This window comes from Miscanthus floridulus, chromosome 3 (assembly GCF_019320115.1).
Source record: "Miscanthus floridulus cultivar M001 chromosome 3, ASM1932011v1, whole genome shotgun sequence".
In the NCBI taxonomy this organism is placed as follows: domain Eukaryota; kingdom Viridiplantae; phylum Streptophyta; class Magnoliopsida; order Poales; family Poaceae; genus Miscanthus; species Miscanthus floridulus.
The window spans coordinates 60,902,668-60,911,250 of NC_089582.1; the positions used below are offsets into that span (position 1 = coordinate 60,902,668).

The following is an 8,583-nucleotide window of genomic DNA, read 5'->3' on the forward strand; positions in this document are numbered from 1 at the left end:
GGGAACCACAAGATCGCCCTAACCAATGGGGCAATGCTCGTCATCCGCTCATACACTGTCTAGGCTCGCCATGTGGCAAAACTGGACCCTATGATAGAATCACACACTAGGTAGCCTCACCGCTAGCGAAATGCAATGAACTAGGATGCGCATGAATGACAAAACTACCCACCACCACGCAGCATCACCGTTAGTGGTCAAGTGGCTAACCAACATTGGGCCACACAAGGTCGAGACTAGGACTAGGATCCAATCCTAAATAGTGGGCAAGCTGTACGACACGACTCCATGGGCTGCCACCAGCTGCATGGAGGCACTTGCATCCAAGGATGTGGGCTCCCTTAGTGCACCGCACACCGTGATAAGCGGATCGAACCATGCTACGTTCGAGGTCAGCCCCCACAGCAACAGGTCACGACAGCACCATGTTAGGAGCGACAATCGCTCATGAATCTGGACACGTGGTGACATCGATGTCATCGCACCAGGAGGACTCAGGCACCAGTATGCACAAGCCCTCCTGGCCAGAAGCTACAATAAGCCAGATGCGAAGAGGCCATCCTCAAGGGCTCGTGGGTCCATCGAGGATATCAAGCCGGTAAGGAACGACCCATGGCTGCCCGAGGGGTCAATCCTCACCAGCTGTGACTGCTTAGAGTGGTGGAGAAGCGACCTCATCGGTTTGCGGCCCTAGGACCATGATAGCTCTAGTGCAAGCAAGCGCTTGAGGGCTCGTAGCACCCTGAGCAGCAACTCTGCCATGAACAGATGCTCAGGGGCTCAATGCGCCCTGAGTTACGATAGCTAGGTCCACAATGGCTTCCAACACATCGGTTAGTAATGTAATCTTTGGCTCTAGCCGCTCTACCCAAACATGTCCACTTACACATATAGGTGCACCCTTAGCTCCATAACATCATGACCAACCCATGGAGTGAGCTACGAAACGGTGTGCCCACATACTTCGCCTTGAAACCACTTAAGTTCCTGAGCAACCCAATCTAACTTGCGCTAGCAGCCAGACATGACCCGCTCATGGAGGCCACGCATGAGAACATGTATGTGTGGTCCATGATGTAGCACTAGTTGTCACCGTCCTAGCGACCCCTTCTCGAGCGCCTTGCAACCGGTCCTAGCGCCACGACGAGCCATTGACCCATGTCTCGACCACACGATCAGGTTGCCCCGGCCAACCCAATAGACCAGCTCCTAGGTGAGGCCAGGCACCTATGCGTGAGCCTAAGAGGAAATAGGAAACCATTCATTTGGGTCTAGAGGAGCAAAGGGAAAGAGAACTAACGTCGACCTCTCGCTTTCTTCTTGCATCATGTTGGATCTATTGTCACCCCTTGACACTCTACCGCTTCAATGGACTGTGCATGTTTTTTGCCTCATGGGCCAGCCCCTAGGGTACAAAATGCATCCACAAGTGTAGTACCATAGGGGAGAAGCACATTCCGCCTTGATCAGAAAGTGAGCGAAAGAACAACGACATGACAAAACGGCAAGCTGTTCCACGATGGGACAAAATGGTGAGCTGTTCCATGACACCTTGACTGCGGTGTTGGGCTACACAATGTTTAGCCCTATAGACCAAACCCTAGGCTAGAACTCACACCCGAAGGTCACATGGCTAAGAGAAAGATCCCGAGCAATGAGCTCGATGAGGGCCAAACTGGCAAGACTGACTCACCTATGGAGCACTTGTGCTTGCCCGAACGACCATGGCAGGCACATCATCTGGCCAAACGAAACTGTCGAAAACTCCCTGAGGCCCCAAGAAGCATGACCCACTCAAAAATGCTAGGCGCCTCGGTGCACACTCGAACGGTGTATCAGGGCCACTCCACCTAGGTCCATGGCAACCGCTCCCCTAGAGGGAGGCCCGCGAGAAGCAACAAACACGCCCCCTCTTGATTGTGGCTGAGCACACCATGGTACGTGGGATGACCCCCCACAATTCGATAATGGCTCAACGACGAGCCTAGCCGAACAAAGCGATTCATGAAGGTCGACAACACGGAGATTAAATAGCTTGGGCAAAAACCCTTCATGCCAAGGATCATCAGGACAAGTCATTCAAACAACTAATATTGGCAATGACAAAAGGGAAATTGAAAAGGGCAATGCATACATCACAGCCTTGGGGGCTTATGCGTTTGCTGATTACAACACTGTCCTAAAACATTAGGATCATCGGCTTCTAAAGTCGTGAACAAAAACATCTAGTCTAGCATGTTATAGGACTAGATGGACCTGAGGTTACAATAATCGTCGGATCCCCTCTCACTTGTGATGGACATCTCATGAAGCAGAGAAACCGATACAAGGTGTCTCTAACCTTCGAAGTTGCACCGTGAGTAGGAGAGGACTATCAACAGAAGCCTCAGGGATGACCGCCTCACAGAGCTCCCTCTAACATTTGAGGAAGAGGAGCCCACTAGAAACCACCTCGATGCCACTTCTAGTAGAGCAGGGGAGGAGCGCCTAGCAATGAGCCAGTGAATGGGCCACCGAGTTGATGCTCGAATGCTCCTAGACCCAGAGCTAGGAGTCATGTGCTCACCAACCATGGGGAACCCTAGCAGCTTGAGCCTCCCATGGCATCATTCCTCCCCATCTACATGGAACTTCCTCTAACACCCATGGAGGACGAACACTGGCAAGGTGCGGCGGAGCCTAATCTCCGAAGGTCCCTCCCGGTGATGGCGAAACCACCAAAATGGACCGCAAACCATGATGCCCGATGGAGATAGTAGTTCTCTCACTTAGATTAGACGTCGAGGAAAACTCAAAAGACAGGGGAGAAGTGGGGATGAGGCGCACTACCGTCCTCCCCCTTGACTTCAATAGGTGGCACAAAGACAAAGGCAAAGAAGATGGCGATCGTTAATCAAGACGGGTGCAAACCCGAAGACACACTCGCAATCAAGAGGCAGAAGACACGGTGATTCAATCTCCTAGGTGACACAAGACCCAGCAATGGTCATAGGAGGTACATCAAATGCATGTGTACACTCCGCTATTTACTAACCACCTTCTTGCACTGTAGGGGAAGTAGTCAGATGAAAGGTCGAGCGGTGTACGCCAACTCGGTAGCATATCCCGAGTAAGCCTCGTATCTTTCATTATCTTTTGATTCATGCACCCATGTTTTATGCCACACAACCATTTACAAGAGGGCACCGCTAGGATGCAACGTGGCCAGTGGAGGTCGATAGCCCCCCTAGGTTCACACGCCAAGCGGCCCTCCACATCCATGACCCCATGTCGTGCTTAGGAAACTCTCTATCAGGTCGGTCCTTAGAAGGGCTAAGGCCACAAAAGGGATAGGGGTAGGGAGGAGATGGGTCCCTGTGGCTCCAATCAGTGGTGTGGAGCCACATGACCATCTCTCTCTATGTTTGAGTGGTCCGCTTCAAAGTCTCCTGGGTTGACCCCCTCTGGGGGCATCTTGGCCTTTGGCCGCTGCGGAGGTGTTTTGGGACCAACGGGATTGACGACCAACGATTTACGGGACATCTCATGTGAGGCACAACCGAACTCCACATTGATAGGGGAGGATAATAGGTCCCACTCGAATTACCCATAGACTCTGATGAGGTGCACAACTCTGATCACGTGGTTACGGTGGACATGCCTCGCCCCATGTGGGGCAAAACCAAACCCACCAGTAATAAGGCGTCGTGACCCCTCAAGGTTGGCAAGGACATTAGGGAAAGATGGAGTTGGGTCCTGTGACCCCAAAAAGAGCCAGGGACAAATCCCAGCTGACACCTCCCTGTGTCCTAGGTCTTAGACCTAAGGCCAGCTCTGGAGACTCATAAACCACCAAGGGTCTATGACCCTTCCATGAAGGACGACAAAGTAGATGGCCAGGGAAACACGATATAGTCTTCCTCGAGAAGCAACATGTGGCCCAAAGTGTGATCATGGCTCGGTCACATAGAAAAAACCTAGAGATCCAAGACCTACGAGCCAAATAGACATTCTCAAAAACCTGCGACCATAAGCGTAGAGGTCGGGGAAACATTTCCTTGCATTGTCAATACGAGAAGAACCCACCAACAACCTCAAGCTAAACCCACAAGTCCGGTCCTCACAACACGGACTCCTACCACCTCCACAGAGAGGAGAGTCAGCGTTGAGAAAAGGTAACTCTCACCCTAAGTACCCATGAGTACCAAAGCGATCATGTTGCATGACAACACAAAAGGTACAAAGGGTATGGTGCCACCTCATCGATGACACCTCTAAAAGCCAAAGGACGTATGCTACAAAGGCAGGGAGGGTGAGGTCAAGTTCACCACACCATCCGTCTTACATGCATCAAACTCTCATAGCCAGAGTATAGAGGAGTGAGGATGTTGGCCCTAATGGCCCTAAGGGGCCCTCCGCGTGCACTAGGAGACTTCCAAGAAGCACTCCTAGGAAGTATGGAGCCCACCAAGCCAACAGGAGCCAACCTCGTCCCCACGATGGCAGAAGGAAGACCGGCTAGCAGCCGAAGAGCACTCAAGCCATGACTACATCCTGCCTAGCGAGGGCAGCATGATAAGGCCATGCTACTTCATCCTCCTCCCATTCCACGAATGACACAAAGTGGCCACCAAGTGACCTCCCTTAGAGGGCACGGCGCACTGCCGGCCAACGCGCGACACTTGGGAGGAAGCCAGAGATGTCCCTAGCCATTGGCCACTTTGGGCATCTGAACCAACATGGTCCAGAATAGGAAGCGGCACTAGGATAGAGGCCTGAGGTCCTGAGGTCACGTATGACTGAACTCAGAGCCTACAACACCTCTCACTCCTCTGCTCGCAAGTCCCCTTCTAGCACTGACCGCTGAAGGAACAACACTAGCTTCGGCCATCATAAGCAACCCTCGACATGGCACATAACGAGAACCATGCGGTTCCCCTCAAACAATGATACTCTTGCCTCCTCACCTCCTCACAACCTAGCCTTTTAGGAAATTCTAGGAGGAATTGGAGTCACAACCATGAGCAGCTCAAATGGTAGAAGAACCTTTACTTATAGGCCCCTATGTCGCACGACGAACCATGGGGGACATAGCCAATGTCAGATGTCCTCATGAGGTCGGGAGGATCGAGACCCCACAAAAGTGGACTAGTACAACATCGATGAGACTACTCGGTTTTGCTTGGGTCACAAACCCTGGCACACGGCGCATTGACATGGCAAAGCTCAATGACTACCTACCCCATTGAACACACTAGACCATAGGGGGTCGAGCAATGAAGCTCGAGAAGGTCATGACTACAAACCCATACTCTAGCATACACATGCATTAGCGCTTTCACGATCACTCTGTGGTCGTAAAAACGCTCGGGGGCTACTATCGGGGTTATGACCCCGGGGTGTCCCAACGCACCGATTACTTAGCAGGACCGTGTGGCCTGCAATACAATAACGAATGAAGGCCTGAATGACCAAGGCCCAGCGAAAGCTGAGTGGAGCAGGCTAGCCACCAAGGTTGATGTCATCCCCAACCTCTTCCACCCACGTTAGTACACAACACTCACAAGATGCATGATCTCTCCCCATCCTAACCTTTGGAAGGGATAGGGGAGGTCGAGCGCAGCTAGGTGCGCCTGCTTTGACAAGAGCAAGCATGCCACACTAACCCCATAAGGACCAAGGAGACAACAGTCATCTCGGCCTAGTCAAACACTGTCCCTATGCCATGCTGCACCGATAGGACAACACCGCACCACGATGGCAATGGGTATGACACCCATCATCCAAATATAGACCGACTGGACTCTTGTATAATCCCACCCACTATGGGATGGGATCCACAACAAAGGACTCGATGAAAAGGCCATCTAGACTAGTAGAGAGACCTGACCCCAATGATCGGGGTCATGCCCCTCAGCACCGCAAAGCGACCAAGTGATCGATGACCTAGGGCAGCTACCTACTTTGGGCATGATGCCCCTAGGAACCAGGAAACAATGATCAAGGCCACAATGGCCACCGCATTGCATAGGACAGTTGATGAACCTCCATCGAGGCTATAGTGCCGCCACAGCCAGCATAGTAGCACCATGTCACATCCTGCCACAATGTGGCCAGAAGGCCATGACAATAGCCATGACCGGACACGCACCAAAAGACAACGTAGCTTGCAAGCCAAGTTAGCTAGGCCCTCCCTTAGGTCTCAACCCTTCAGTTAGGAGAACCTCCTCTTTGTATAAGCCTTGGTCCTGAACTCTATATAAGGGCAGGTAGGGCACCCATCTCGAGGATGGTTGACATCCTCTACCATTCCATTCGTTCACCATTGAGTTTTGCTCCTAGAGCTTCTCTTCGGGTAGCCCTTCACCTAGCATAGGTCCTTTCACCTCTTCCTCCATTCTTGCACCCCCCATTGTAAGAACTTTAGAGCATTCAAGTGAGGAACACGCACTTGATCATCTCTGAGACCAGATGTATGGCTCTGGCCTAAACCAGTATAAATCATCGTGTCTATTAGATGCTACAATCATATAAGCTTACTAGTCCAGTTTACACACCGATAGGAACCTATGGATATGATGGTGCCCCCGATTAAGGGGTAGGTTGCAGGTGGTGATAGTCCTATCCATCCCTTGTAATCCCCCACGTTTAGGTACTATGTAGGAGTTTTAAAGCCTCTCACGCTTGCTGGTAGACTAATGCTCAGAGATGTCCCCGTCCATCTTATACTTAGTTCTAAATCTAATCACATAACTTGTATGATCATTAACTGTTCTTTGCATGGCTATATTTGACCATGCTGGCTTCACATAGGAACATTCTTTTATTCTTTGTTTTCCTTTTATCCTTGAGGTTGGCTCAGATGTGTGTCCACTATCCTTGAAATACCATTTTTACCCCTGTCACAAACTATTGGTTCACTATGTAAGCATGTAATCTAGTTCATATCCATGCTAGACTCTTTACACCTTGCCCTCCTCTGGGAAAATATAAATAACGATACCCTAAATACTTCTGGGTGAAATGCTAAACGATAGATCCGTGCGCTTGCAGATATTTTTTGTAATCATTAAGAACTATCGTAGTTGGTGTTTCTTGGCAGCGTTGCTAAGGTTAACTCAATCTTAGTGATGGTGTTAAGAAATACCAACCGGCATTTCTGGCGCTATTGCCGAGGATGGACTTAAAACCTCCACACTTGGTGATTGTGCTAAGAAATGCCAACAAGCATTTTTGGCGCCGTTACCGAGGAGGGCATAGGTTAAAAGAATCTAGTAGGACATGATCATGATCACATGTATGTAATTGTAGCCATACTTTATGTAGGCTGATTCTGCTTGTTTTCTTCCTGTTGTGGATGAAAACAGGATAGTGTATGACCAGTTACAACCTATCGAAAAACTACACCGATAATCTAGAGGCATTCCAAAGGAAGAACAGGTCCCATACCGCTTCTTCCTCTGCTACTCCATAGGCAGTTGAGCTAGTCACCCCCGTACCATCCACTACTTCACTCATGGCCAAGACACTTCATGACTACTCCACCCCCGCTATTGCCAACATGCCCATTGGGCCCACTGTCAACATAGGAGCTAGAAACTTTGAGCTACGTACTGGCCTAATCATGATGGTGTAGGTGAACCAATTCTATGGTTTGCCAAGCAAGGACGCAAGTGCACACTTGCAACATTTCCTGGAGTTGTGCGACACTATCATCATCAAAGATGTTGCACCAGCTAGCATAAGGCTCTGTCCATTTCCCTTCTCCCTCACGGGGAAGGTGAAATATTGATTCTATAAAGAGAAGGAAGCTGTTAGTACATGGGACAAATGTTCTGCAGCGTTCCTCATGAAGTTTTTCCCCATGGGCAAAACCAATGCTCTGAGGGGGAAATTTCAAGCTTCCAACAAACTACACTGGAATCCATCCCCGAGGCATGGGAGAGGCTATAGGATTATATCCAAGCCTGCCTACACCATGGGATGGAAAACTAGCTCATGCTCCAGAACTTGTATGAGGAGCTCACACCCATGTCGAAGGGGCACGAAGATGCCGCTGCTGGAGGAGCATTTCTCTTCCTCACCATCAACAATGCCACAACTCTTATCAAAAAGATGGTGGCCCATCAAAGCTAGGGGGAGGAATGGAAACTACAAAAAGGCATGCATACCATGAAGGAGACGGATATGCTTGCCGCAAAAATAGACTTGTTACTATCAAGACTGAATGAAAGGGCCCACGAGAAGGAAGCTATGAAGGCCACCGTTCAGGTCATGGACTCACATATGACATGTGAGGTATGTGGTGAAGTCAAACACTCAAGGAATGACTACCTCGAGATCCATGAAGAAGCATCATATATCAACAACGGGTTTCGACAAGGTAACAATAACGGGTGGAATAATCAGTCCCACCCGTAAGGAGGTAATTCAAACTTTAACTCAAATTACAATTTAAATCAATCTACCTTGAAAGACCTGGTCTTAGGCTAGGAAAAAATAAACGAAAACATAACTAAAAAGCTAACTTATAATGACAAAATGCTAGAAAATATTAACTTTAAAATAGAAGGTATATCTTCCTTTGTTAAAAATCAACTGAGC

At 49.7% G+C, this 8,583-nt stretch overlaps 1 non-coding gene across 1 annotated transcript; it reads right to left on the reverse strand.

The window, feature by feature from the left end:
• Nucleotides 1-7,856: 7,856 nt before the first annotated feature.
• LOC136547666 (small nucleolar RNA R71) lies at nt 7,857-7,964 on the reverse strand. Its single transcript, XR_010781629.1, has one exon. It is a non-coding gene; the product is annotated as a small nucleolar RNA R71 (small nucleolar RNA).
• Between the last annotated feature and the right edge of the window lie 619 nt (nt 7,965-8,583).